This window comes from Lolium perenne, chromosome 4 (genome assembly GCF_019359855.2).
Source record: "Lolium perenne isolate Kyuss_39 chromosome 4, Kyuss_2.0, whole genome shotgun sequence".
In the NCBI taxonomy this organism is placed as follows: Eukaryota; Viridiplantae; Streptophyta; class Magnoliopsida; order Poales; family Poaceae; genus Lolium; species Lolium perenne.
This window is the reverse complement of record NC_067247.2, coordinates 230,471,168-230,485,829: the sequence shown is the minus strand read 5'-3', so window position 1 is coordinate 230,485,829 and position 14,662 is coordinate 230,471,168.

The following is a 14,662-nucleotide window of genomic DNA, read 5'->3' as shown; positions in this document are numbered from 1 at the left end:
GGGACGCCATCAACTATCTTTGTTGAATATCATGTGAGTTGCTATGCATGTTCGTCTTGTCTGAAGTAAGGGCGATTTACCATGAGTTGAATGGTTTGAGCATGCATATTGTTAGAGAAGAACATTGGGCCGCTAACTAAAGCCATGATCCATGGTGGAAGTTTCAGTTTAGAACAACAATCCTCAATCTCTTATGAGAATATTATTTGTTGTTGAATGCTTAAGCATTAAAGAGGAGTCCATTATCTGTTGTCTATGTTGTCCCGGTATGGATGTCTAAGTTGAGAATAATCAAAAGCGAGAAATCCAATGCGAGCTTTCTCCTTAGACCTTTGTACAAAGTGCATAGAGGTACCCCTTTGTGATACTTGGTTAAAACATATGTATTGCGGTGATAATCCAGGTAATCCGAGCTAATTAGGACAAGGTGCGGGCACTATTGGTATACTATGCATGAGGCTTGCAACTTGTAGGATATAATTTACATAACATATATGCTTTATCACTACCGTTGACAAAATTGTTTCTTGTTTTCAAAATAAAAGCTCTAGCACAAATATAGCAATCGATGCTTCCCTCTTCGAAGGGCCATTCTTCTACTTTTATGTTGAGTCAGTTTACCTATTTCCTTCCACCTCAAGAAGCAAACACTTGTGTTAACTGTGCATTGATTCTTACATACTTGCATATTTGCATTCATCATATTACTTTATGTTGACAACTATCCATGAGATATATATGTTACAAGTTGAAAGCAACCGCTGAAACTTAATCTTCCTTTGTGTTGCTTCAATGCCTTTACTATGAATTTATTGCTTTATGAGTTAACTCTTATGCAAGACTTATTGATGCTTGTCTTGAAAGTACTATTCATGAAAAGTCTTTGCTATATGATTCAGTTGTTTACTCATTGTCTTTACCATTGCTTTGGGTCGCTGCATTCATTACATGTGCTTACAAATAGTATTGATCAAGATTATGATGGCATGTCACTTCAGAAATTATCTTTGTTATCATTTACCTACTCGGGACGAGTAGGAACTAAGCTTGGGGATGCTGATACGTCTCCAACGTATCGATAATTTCTTATGTTCCATGCTACTTTATTGATGATACCTACATGTTTTATACATACTTTATGTCATATTTATGCATTTTCTGGCACTAACCTATTAACAAGATGCCGAAGAGCCAGTTGCTATTTTCTGCTGTTTTTGGTTTCAGAAATCCTAGTAAGGAAATATTCTCGGAATTGGACGAAATCAACGCCCAGGGGCCTATTTTTCCACGAAGCTTCCAGAACACCGAAAGGGAACCGAAGTGGGGCGACGAGGCGCCGCCACACTAGGGCGGCGTGGCCCAGGCCCTGGCCGCGCCGGCCTACTGTGTGGGCCCCTCGTGGCGCCCCCTGACCTACCCTTCCAACTACTTAAGCCTTCATCGATAATAGTTCCAGTACCGAGAGCCACGATACGGAAAACCTTCCAGAGACGCCGCCGCCGCCAATCCCATCTCGGGGGATTCAGGAGATCGCCTCCGGCACCCTGCCGGAGAGGGGAATCATCTCCCGGAGGAATCTAAACTGCCATGGTCGCCTCCGGAGTGATGTGTGAGTAGTTCACCCCTGGACTATGGGTCCATAGCAGTAGCTAGATGGTCGTCTTCTCCTAATTGTGCTATCATTGTTGGATCTTGTGAGCTGCCTAACATGATCAAGATCATCTATCTGTAATGCTACATGTTGCGTTTGTTGGGATCCGATGAATAGTGAATGCTATGTTATGTTGATTATCAATCTATCATCTATGTGTTGTTTATGATCTTGCATGCTCTCCGTTGCTAGTAGAGGCTCTGGCCAAGTTTTTGCTTGTAACTCCAAGAGGGAGTATTTATGCTCGATAGTGGGTTCATGCCTCCATTAAATCTGGGACAGTGACAGAAAGTTCTAAGGTTGTGGATGTGCTGTTGCCACTAGGGATAAAACATCAATGCTATGTCTAAGGATGTATTTATTGATTACATTACGCACCATACTTAATGCAATTGTCTGTTGTTTGCAACTTAATACTGGAGGGGGTTCGGATGATAACCTGAAGGTGGACTTTTTAGGCATAGATGCATGCTGGATAGCGGTCTATGTACTTTGTCGTAATGCCCAATTAAATCTCACACTACTCATCATAACATGTATGTGCATGGTCATGCCCTCTTTATTTGTCAATTGCCCAACTGTAATTTGTTCACCCAACATGCTTATTCTTATGGGGGAGACACCACTAGTGAACTGTGGACCCCGGTCCATTCTTTTACATTGAATACAATCTACTGCAATACTCGTTCTACCGTTCTCTGCAAACATCATCATCCACACTATACATCTAATCCTTTGTTACAGCAAGCCGGTGAGATTGACAACCTCACTGTTAAGTTGGGGCAAAGTATCTTGGTTGTGTTGCGCATGTTCCACGTTGGCGCCGGAATCCCTGGTGTTGCGCCGCACTACGCTCCGCCGCCATCAACCTTCAACGTGCTTCTTGGCTCCTACTGGTTCGATAAACCTTGGTTTCTTACTGAGGGAAAACTTGCCGTTGTACGCATCACACCTTCCTCTTGGGGTTCCCAATGGGCACGTCAACTGCGCGCCAGCATCAAGCCCTTGAAGATTCGGATTAGTTGGAAGCTATGCACGATGAACTCAACAACTTCAAGCGCAATACAGTATGGACTTTAGTAGAGAAGCCAAAGGGGTGCCGCAATGTTATAGGCACTAAATGGATTTTCAAGAACAAGCAAGATGAGTTTGGAAATGTTGTGAGGAACAAGGAGATTGGTGGCTCAAGGTTTCTCTCAAGTTGAAGGAATTGACTTTGGAGAAACTTATGCTCCCGTGGCTTGCCTTGAGTCCATCCGTATCCTTCTTGCTTATGCATCACATCATAAATTTAAGTTACAACAAATGGATGTGAAAAGTGCATTTATTAATGGTCCTTTGCATGAAGAGGTTTATGTTAAGCAACCCCCGGGGTTTGAGGATCTCAACTTTCCTAACCATGTCTATAAGCTTGATAAAGCACTTTATGGTCTCAAACAAGCTCCTAGAGCTTGGTATGAGCACCTTAAAGAATTGTTGATAGACCGTGGGTTTGATGTTGGGCTAATCGATCCCACTCTTTTTACTAAGAGGGTCAACGGGGAGCTTTTCATTTGCCAATTATATGTTGATGATATTATCTTTGGCTCTACTAACAAAGCTTTCAATGATGAATTTTCAAAGCTTATGACCGATAGGTTTGATATGTCTATGATGGTAGAGATGAAGTTCTTTCTTGGGTTTGAGATCAAGCAATTGAGAGAAGGAACCTTCATCAATCAAGCAAAATATCTCCAAGACATGCTCAAGAGGTTCAAGATGACCAAGATGAAGGGTGTAGCCACTCCTATGGTTACTAAATGTCATCTTGCACTTGATCCCAATGGTAAAGAGGTGGATCAAAAGGTATATCGCTCCATGATTGGATCCTTGCTTTACCTTTGTGCATCTAGACCGGACATAGCGTTGAGTGTTGGTGTGTGTGCAAGGTATCAAGCTTCTCGTAAGGAGAGTCACATGATGGCTCTCAAAAGAATCTTTTGATATTTAGTTGATACCCCAAGATATGGTATTTGGTACCCTAAAGGCTCAAGTTTTATTCTCAATGGATACACCGATGCGGATTGGGCGGGAGACAAGGATGATAGTGTAACATCCCAAATTTTCAAACAAAGAAGAAAATGAATTTCCTGTTTCCAAAAATGAGAACCAACAAAAACTTTTATTAAATCAAGTGCTATGCATAGTGCTTATGCTTGATAATTGTGTTGTTGTCAAAATTCTTATGTGAACTACTTTGAAATATTTCAAAACCCTAAACCTCACCCTTCTTTTTCATCCTCCAAGAGAAAACCAAAATAAAAAGAAATTTAAATTAAGAAGAGAGGCCTATGTAAGCCTATGGCTATTTTTGCAAATGATAAACTTTGCCATGACTACCTTGTGTAGATGATTTGAAATTCCTCAACAAACCTAACCTAGTGCTTACCAACCCAATTCAAGGTGAAACCAAAAAATAAAATAACAAAGTGCATTGAGGCATATGTGGCACTTAGCCATAATAGAAAATCTTGCCCTATGCCTTCATACCCTACCCAAATGGTTTGAAACCATCACTAAACCTAATCTAACCCTAAATAGACCCTAACCCATGCCCATTTGGATCAAGTGAACCAAAATGAAAAAAATAAGAAAAATCCAAATCAACACACACACATGTGTTTATGGCCATTTTGCAAAACTTTGATCTAGGCCAATTTGGCTTGTGCCATTGTTTGTAGAATGTTATTAAACACTTATAAACACTTTTTGAACCAATGAAGCCCAAATCAAATCAAGAGAAAATCAAAAACCTACTCACATATGATAATGGTCATATGTGCCACTTTTAATATCTTACCCACTTTGAGCCCTTGTATTAAGAGTTTTCTAAACTAAACTTTGTCAAACCTTTGCACCTCATCCAAGACCACATCAAGGTGAACAACTTTGCTCAAAACCACCCCTGCAAATTCTTTCCCAATTTCAAACTAGGATCAAGCAAAGTAGAGACTTCAAATCAGATTCTAGTTTCTACCCAATTTGAAATTTTGCAATTCTTTTTAATTTTGAAAATCACCACCACCTTTGTGTGTCCTTGATCATGGGAATCATCACCACCAAGTTCATTCAAAATTTTCAAAATTGAATTCATGCGGCCATTTTTGCAAACACCTTGTGATCAAATCAAACCAAATCCCAAATTCACTATTCTAAATAGTGCCTAGCCCAATTCTGGTTTCCACTTGACTCAACCTTGTCCCCTGGTCCTCTCTCAACCAAGCCAAGGCATTGAAAACCCTAGAGGAGGGCAAAACATGGCCTAGCCATGGCCATGCCGGCCATGCCCCTATGGAAATGCTTGCCCTCTCTCCTCTCACCTCAGAGCCTGGCCACCATGTCCCACTGGACCCCCTTGATCCCCTGAAGCTGCTGGTGCTCGCCGTTGGCCAAGAGACGCACGACAAGGCCCAGACAAGCGCGCGCCCACGACGTCCTGTGCCGCCAGGATCGGCATGGCCACGTCGCCGTGCGCACGACAGCGTGCTACACGGGCACGCGTCGCCCCGACGCAGCAGACTTCCCCCGGACCCCCTCTCTCGCCCAGCAACTCACCAATGCACCCTGAACACCGCAGACATGCTCAATTCGCCGACCCGCAGCCGCCGTCGTCGGAGACGACAATGAATCCCGCCGCGGACGCGCAGATGCTCGCACGCGCCCGACACGGTTAGGCACCGCCTAGCCTCGCCATCACGCTCCCCAGAACCGCCTTGATACCAGGAAGCTCACGCGCACGTCGCCTTGCCCCCTTCACCGTCCAAAACGTCGCCGCCACGCTTGACCTCGCCGCACCCCCGCAGACCTCCTCGCCTCTATAAATAGAGCATGCCCCAGCACGAATCCCACGTACCCCTCGCGTCCCCTCTTCCTACTGAGCATCCTCCACTCCTCTCCCATCCACAACGATCACCGGAGCCTGCCAATTCATCACCGGAGCCCCGCCAGAACACCTGCAAGCCGCCGTTGATTGCGACCACCCCAGGCGCTCCCACGACCACCACTGAACCCGCCGTCGTCAACAACCTCGAGCACCGTCAACGCCCTGCCTCGCCGACCGCCGGTGAGCTCGCCAGCACCCAACCCTCGCCGCCAGTAAGTCCGCGCTCGCCGGAGATGATGACGCCCCTCGTGCGTCCGATCCAGTTCTAATCCAACGGCCCCAGTTAAAATGTACCGTTTCGGGAGTTATGAGGCGCTGACAGGCGTGCCCCACCCTGTCAGGCGGCCTGCTCGTGCTGGACGCGCAGTTGGGCTGGCCCACTTCTCTCTCCCTTGCTGGCCCGTTATTTTCCCGCGTGGCCCGTGAATTCAAATCTATTTTAAATCAAATCAATTAAAATGCTTACAGGTGTCCTCTTTAAACTTAAATAAAACAGAACCTACCAAACCAAATTTTCCCAACTTTATATTTTTTGAAAGCTTATGAAAAGCTCTAACCAACCACATTGGATTCAATCCTATATCTGTTGTAGAAATAATGTAGCAAAAATAACAAGGCAAGGACTTTTCAGTTTTCAAACAATTTTATAAAATCAACCAAATTGAATTTTGAGGTGATTCAAATTCTCATAATTCACATTTCAAAAAATCTAATTGTTTATGCGAAAATATCACATGGTTACTTTGTATGATCATGGGTTAGAATCAAAAACTGGCTATGTAGTCAATACTAGCCCATTTAAATTAGTTTCAAATGTAGGGATTCAAATCTATGAGGGTAGCACCTCATTTAAATCCTCTTCCAAAGCGTTATGAAGTAATGTGATGACCCTTGTTGCATGGTCTCATACTTCCTCACTTGAGGATCTTAAATCAAATAGTTGTTTAAGTTGCATGAGGTACTTTACCTCATTTAAATCATTTTCCCAAATGATAATTATGACTTGTTGACCTTGGTCAACATGTGTTCATACATTATTTATTTGAGAAACTTAAATCTTAACAAGATTCAATGAGAGGAAATTATTTCCTCAAAGACTTAAAGAGAAACCTTAAACAAGATTTGTAATGAGAGGAAATTATTTTTCTTTAGAAGAAAACAAAGTCAACCAACATGTTAGCAATGTGGTGATAAATTAGTTTGTGTGCTCCTTGTATGTGTTTAGTCTAGCTCTTAAGCTTGTTTGGTGATTGTTATCTCGTATCCGTTTTTAGACGCTAGTACCGAGGAGTACCAGGGAGGAGGTCTACTTCCAGGAAGAGGAAGACCACTTTGATCAGTACACCAATCAAGGCAAGCTAATATTCTTGCAAGTGCAAAGCTCTATTGGAGCAAGGCACCATTACTCTTACTTTACTTGCAATGATCCCATCCCAAGTTTTTACCTTACAAGCTTTTACTTTGTTTACTAAGGATTTACTTTTATAGTTAACTTTGGTCTAAGTATAGAGTGTTACAAGAGTAGTAAAGTTAGCCTTAAGCTGGATAAGCAAGATATCACCCCTCATGATTAGTGCTAGTGCTAACAAATAAAATTGACTACTCTAGATGGGAACTTGTGATTTGAAATGAATTTGAAAACCTTGGAATGATGAGTCATTCTATTGAAAGATCTTTGAAGGTGAATATGACTTGAATGAGATGGTGAATTTTGATAAAACTGATGTTGGGTTTGGATGCGATACCTTTCCAATTTTTGAGTACCCCCACAATACATGATTATGGGTAGGGCTTAACTGGAAGTTTATACATCTTAGTATGGGTTCCCTCTGAACAAGCATCATAGGGGTTATGCTGAGGCTGCCTCCGTCGAAAGTGAAATGATGTGAAATGAGGTGAATGTACGGCCCAAGCCCTGTGCAGTTCCCAGGCTGACGGTTTGTCTTCACTGGGAGGCCAAGCTCATGGGGAGAGGTGCCTATACTAGGGTATGTAAGTGAAAGGTTATGGTTGATGATCCGCGTACTGAGTTACGATGATTCAGGATTATCCCTGACGGATGTAATCAAATGTTGTGGCACAAGTGTGCAACCTCTGCAGAGTGTAAATCTATTCGAATAGCCGTGTCCACGGTTACGGATGGTTGGAAAGGCCATTCTGTTTCCGGTGTCAGATATTTCTTGAAAAGGATGGATGAATTGAATGGTGACTTGATTTTGAATCACAACTGAGTTGTGGGAATGACACTAATATTCCCACTTGAGTAGTTAGCACATGAAGAGTCTTTTATGAAATGCTTGTGAACTAAAATTGGCTTTATGCAAATGAAACTAGAGCTTAGCACCCCCTTACTAAAATTGTTAGTACTTACACTAGTATTAGTTTGCGAATACTTTAAAGTACTCATGGCTGTGTCCCTGGCTATTCCAATGGCCAGATTATGAAGAGGAGAAGCAGTACCGAGACGAAGGACAACAAGACTTCTACGACAACTAGGACTACTCCTGACATCAAGCGTTGGCCTATGGATTAGATAGTCCACCTCGATTACGCTTCCGCTATGTATTGTGTTCGTTGATCATTAGATCAACTATTTGTGTAATATTGGATCATGTGATCTGGATTTGTAAGACGCTTATGGTTTGTAATGAATGATGACTTATGATATCGGCTGTTATGTCTCGCAACAACAATCTTCCTGGGATTGCGATGTATGGCATAATAGGCATCTGGACTTAAAAATCCGGGTGTTGACAAGTTGGTATCAGAGCCATTGTTTGACCTTAGGAGACCCTAGTTAGAATGGATGTCGGAAAAACTTAGTTTCAACACAAAGGAAGTGAATATTTATGAAAACTTATTCTCACTCTTACCCTTGAGATCTTTTCAAAATGAGAAACCCATGCTCTACTTTTTCTGGTAATCCTACATAAAATTTTGCACACTTGACCACTTCTCTAACTTACTCATCCTAATTGCTCACAGATGGAGTACCAATGTGAGTCCTATCAGCTTTTCCACGGAGGAAACCTAATGTTCGAGAAGGATTTGACGCAACTAGTTGAATATCTAGGACGCCCGTATCCCGAGTTCTTTGGAGTGCCACTCAATAATCCGTCGGGAGGACCACCTCGGTGGGAAGTTACTGCAGATCTGAGAGGAAAGCTTGGAGCCCCAATTTGGGAAACCATTTGGTTTTCTTTAACGGGAAACACTTGGAAGGAAGGAATAGTCAAAGCCATGCAAGAAGCAAGTGCCCGTCTGTGTGGACAAAATGAGAACAAGCTCAAAAACACTCGCTTCATCTACTACCCAAGACATGACCCCATGGGAAGACCAATGACCATGCCACAGCACCCGGAGATGAACCACTATGTGACATGTCTTGATTTCATGCTGTACAAGATCCGCAAGGAGTTGGACAACGTCCTCACCTTTCGCCAAGCACATTACCCGTGAAGATGAAGAATCCACCCTGAAGAGTAGTATCACTAAAGCACTTGAGTAGGTGTGAGTTTGTATCAGGATCCCCTTGTATCGTAGAGCGAATGAATGGTTCTTCAAACCAACGGTGTGTTAGCTTTGTAATGTGTGATGTTTGGTATGAATGAAAAAGTGTTGTTGGTTGTTACCCCCTCAACACTACTTAAGTTTTGAACTTTTTGACTTTAAAAACCAAACAAACCATAGAAATTTCCCTCTTACCTTATCATCTACCTCAATGTTCAGATGGCCCCACCAACCCGCAGCACCAACCAAGACGCCATGATGCAGATGCTGCAGATGATTATGGCAGACCGAGAAGTCAAAAGAGCTGAAAGACAAGCCAATATTGCTACACTGCAACAGATAGTCCAGAACAATCAAGGCCATGGAAACCACAATCATCCTGGATCCAAGCTGAAGAACTTTCAGGACACCAACCCACCCATGTTCAGCAAGACCGAAGAGCCACTTGACGCTGATGATTGTCTCCAGACAATGGAGAACAACCTGGAAGTTGCGGGAGTTGAAGCCGCAGAGAAAGTACTGTTCGCCACCCACTACCTGTCAGGACCTGCAAGAGCCTGGTGGACAAGTGCCCGCGAAATGAATGCGGGACAAATGATGACCTGGGAGGACTTCAAGCTCAAGTTCAGCAAATACCATGTGCCCCAAGGACTGATCAAGAAGATGAGAGACGAGTTCCGCGAACTCAAATATGGAAGGATGTCTGTGGTGGAATACCGCGACAGGTTTCTTACTCTGTCAAGGTACACCCCGGACGAAACCGACACCAATGAGAAGAGGAAGGAAAGATTTCTGAACGGACTGCACGACGAGATGCAGATTGTACTGGTCAACATTCCCTTTGCTGACCTAGAACGCCTGGTGGACTCCACCATCCAGATGGAAGGGAAGCTTCACCAAGCCAACGAGAACCGCAAGCACCGTATGATGAACCAGAATGGGTCCAGCAACGCCCCGAAGTACCGCAGCAGCTCATCTGGAGGATTTGCCCCAAGATACAACAAGCCCCCTGCTCAGACTCACCGCCCAAATTACACCAACAACCATGGAGGACCCCCGAAGCCCGGAGGCAACCACAACAACAATCACAACAACGCCAACAACCACAACAGCAACAACAACAATGGGAGCAACACCAACCCCAATACTACCCCTAGAACCGGAAGCAACGCTGTTCCCGTCACCCCCAAGGACAAGTCCACCATAACTTGTTACGAATGCAGAATTGTGGGACACTACTCCAATGAGTGCCCCAAAAGGTTAGCCAAGACTGCCCCAATACCGCCGCACCTTCACAGCAACAGCGCCATTTCGCACCCAGAAGGAACCAGAACAACCACAACGGCCGTCTCTACCACATGAATGCAACAGAAGCACCGGAAGCCCCTCAGGCCATGCCAAGTATGTTTTCCTGTTAATCCAATTTCACAATCTCTCTTAGGAACCTAACTTTTCTTAAAATCCCGGGACGAGATTTGTTTAAGGGGGAAGGGTTTGTAACATCCCAAATTTTCAAACAAAGAAGAAAATGAATTTCCTGTTTCCAAAAATGAGAACCAACAAAAACTTTTATTGAATCAAGTGCTATGCATAGTGCTTATCCTTGATAATTGTGTTGTTGCCAAAATTCTTATGTGAACTACTGTGAAATATTTCAAAACCCTAAACCTCACCCTTCTTTTTCATCCTCCAAGAGAAAACCAAAATAAAAAGAAATTTAAATTAAGAAGAGAAGCCTATGTAAGCCTATGGCTATTTTTGCAAATGATAAACTTTGCCATGACTACCTTGTGTAGATGATTTGAAATTCCTCAACAAACCTAACCTAGTGCTTACCAACCCAATTCAAGGTGAAACCAAAAATAAAATAACAAAGTGCATTGAGGCATATGTGGCACTTAGCCATAATAGCTAATCTTGCCCTATGCCTTCATACCCTACCCAAATGGTTTGAAACCATCACTAAACCTAATCTAACCCTAAATAGACCCTAACCCATGCCAATTTGGATCAAGTGAACCAAAATGAAAAAAAATAAGAAAAATCCAATTCAACACACACACATGTGTTTATGGCCATTTTGCAAAACTTTGATCTAGGCCAATTTGGCTTGTGCCATTGTTTGTAGAATGTTATTAAACACTTATAAACACTTTTTGAACCAAAGAAACCCAAATCAAATCAAGAGAAAATCAAAAACCTAGTCACATATGATAATGGTCATATGTGCCACTTTTAATATCTTACCCACTTTGAGCCCTTGTATTAAGAGTTTTTTAAACTAAACTTCGTCAAACCTTTGCACCTCATCCAAGACCACATCAAGGTGAATAAATTTGCTCAAAACCACCCCTGCAAATTCTTTCCCAATTTCAAACGAGGATCAAGCAAAGTAGAGACTTCAAATCAGATTCTAGTTTCTACCCAATTTGAAATTTTGCAATTCTTTTTAATTTTGACAATCACCACCACCTTTGTGTGTCCTTGATCATGGGAATCAACACCACCAAGTTTCATTCAAAATTTTCAAAATTGCATTCATGCGGCCATTTTTTGCAAACACCTTGTGATCAAATCAAACCAAATCCCAAATTCACTATTCTAAATAGTGCCTAGCCCAATTCTGGTTACCACTTGACTCAACCTTGTCCCCTGGTCCTCTCTCAACCAAGCCAAGGCATTGAAAACCCTAGAGGAGGGCAAAACATGGCCTAGCCATGGCCATGCCGGCCATGTCCCCCATGGACATGCTTCCCCTCTCTCCTCTCACCTCAGAGCCTGGCCACCATGTCCCACTGGACCCCCTTGATCCCCTGAAGCTGCTGGTGCTCGCCATTGGCCAAGAGACGCATGACAAGGCCTAGACAAGCGCTCGCCCGCGACGCCCTGTGCCGCCAGGATCGGCATGGCCACGTCGCCGTGCGCACGACGGTGCACGACACGGGCACGCGTCGCCCCGACGCAACTAACTTCCCCCGGACCCCCTCTCTTGCCCAGCAACTCACCACTGCACCCTGAACGCCGCAGACACGCTCAATTCGCCGACCTGCACCCGCCGTCACCGGAGACGACAATGAATCCCGCCGCGGACGCGCAGATACTCGCACGCACCCGACACGGTTAGGCACCGCCTAGCCTCGCCATCATGCTCCCCAGAACCGCCTTGATACTAGGAAGCTCACGCGCACGTCGCCTTGCCCCCTTCACCGTCCCAAACGTCGCCGCCACGCTCGACCTCGCCGCACCCCCACACACCTCCTCGCCTCTATAAATAGAGCATGCCCCAGCACAAATCCCACACACCCCTTGATACGTCTCCAACGTATCGATAATTTCTTATGTTCCATGCCACATTATTGATGTTATCTACATGTTTTATGCACACTTTATGTCATATTCGTGCATTTTCTGGAACTAACCTATTAACAAGATGCCGAAGTGCCGATTCTTGTTTCTGCTGTTTTTGGTTTCAGAAATCCTAGTAAGGAAATATTCTCGGAATTGGACGAAATCAAAGCCCAGGGGCCTATTTTTCCACGAAGCTTCCAGAAGTCCGAAGACGAAACGAAGTGGGGCCACAGGGTGCCCAAACCCTAGGGCGGCGCGGCCCCCCCCTTGGCCGCGCCGGCCTGTGGTGTGGGGCCCCTGTGTCCCCCTCCTGACTTGCCCTTCCGCCTACTTAAAGCCTCCGTGACGAAACCCCCAGTACCGAGAGCCACGATACGGAAAACCTTCCAGAGACGCCGCCAACGCCGATCCCATCTCGGGGGATCCAGGAGATCGCCTCCGGCACCCTGCCGGAGAGGGGAATCATCTCCCGGAGGACTCTACGCCGCCATGGTCGCCTCCGGAGTGATGTGTGAGTAGTCTACCCCTGGACTATGGGTCCATAGCAGTAGCTAGATGGTTGTCTTCTCCCCATTGTGCTATCATTGTCGGATCTTGTGAGCTGCCTAACATGATCAAGATCATCTATCTGTAATTCTATATGTTGCGTTTGTTGGGATCCGATGAATAGAGAATACTTGTTATGTTGATTATCAAAGTTATATCTATGTGTTGTTTATGATCTTGCATGCTCTCCGTTATTAGTAGATGCTCTGGCCAAGTTGATGCTAGTAACTCCAAGAGGGAGTATTTATGCTCGATAGTGGGTTCATGTCTCCGTGAATCTGGAGGGGTGACAAGAACCTCTAAGGTTATGGATGTGCTGTTGCCACTAGGGATAAAACATTAGTGCTATGTTCAAGGATGTAGTCACTAGTTACATTACGCGCAATACTTAATGCAATTGTCTGTTGTTAGCAACTTAATACCGGAGGGGTTCGGATGATAACTTTGAAGGTGGACTTTTTAGGCATAGATGCAGTTGGATGGCGGTCTATGTACTTTGTCGTAATGCCCAATTAAATCTCACTATACTCATCATGATATGTATGTGCATGGTCATGCTCTCTTTATTTGTCAATTGCCCAACTGTAATTTGTTCACCCAACATGCTGTTCGTCTTATGGGAGAGACACCTCTAGTGAACTGTGGACCCCGGTCCAATTCTCTTTCTTGAAATACAATCTACTGCAATACTTGTTCTACTGTTTTCTGCAAACAATCATCTTCCACACAATACGGTTAATCCTTTGTTACAGCAAGCCGGTGAGATTGACAACCTCACTGTTTCGTTGGGGCAAAGTACTTTGGTTGTGTTGTGCAGGTTCCACGTTGGCGCCGGAATCCCTGGTGTTGCGCCGCACTACATCCCGCCGCCATCAACCTTCAACGTGCTTCTTGACTCCTACTGGTTCGATAAACCTTGGTTTCTTACTGAGGGAAACTTGCTGCTGTACGCATCATACCTTCCACTTGGGGTTCCCAACGAGCGTGTGCTTTACGCGTCATCAAGCTAAATTTCTGGCGCCGTTCTTGCGGTGAGATCAAGACACGCTGCAAGGGGAGTCTCCACTTCTCAATCTCTTTACTTTGTTTTTGTCTTGCTTAGTTTTATTTACTACTTTGTTTGCTGCACTAAATCAAAATACAAAAAAATTAGTTGCTAGTTTTACTTTATTTGCTATCTTGTTTGCTATATCAAAAACATAAAAAAATTAGTTTACTTGCATTTACTTTATCTAGTTTGCTTTATTTACTGTTGCTAAAATGGCCAACGCTGAAAATACTAAGTTGTGTGACTTCACAACCACAAATAATAATGATTTCTTATGCACACCTAGTGCTCCACCTGCTACTACAGCAGAATTCTTTGAAATTAAACCTGCTTTACTGAATCTTGTTATGCGAGAGCAATTTTCTGGTGTTAGTTCTGATGATGCTGCTGCCCATCTTAATAATTTTGTTGAACTATGTGAAATGCAAAAGTATAAGGATGTAGATGGTGACATTATAAAATTAAAATTGTTCCCTTTCTCATTAAGAGGAAGAGCTAAAGATTGGTTGCTATCTCTGCCTAAGAATAGTATTGATTCATGGACTAAATGCAAGGATGCTTTTATTGGTAGATATTATCCCCCTGCTAAAATTATATCTTTGAGGAGTGGCATAATGAATTTTAAACAATTAGATAC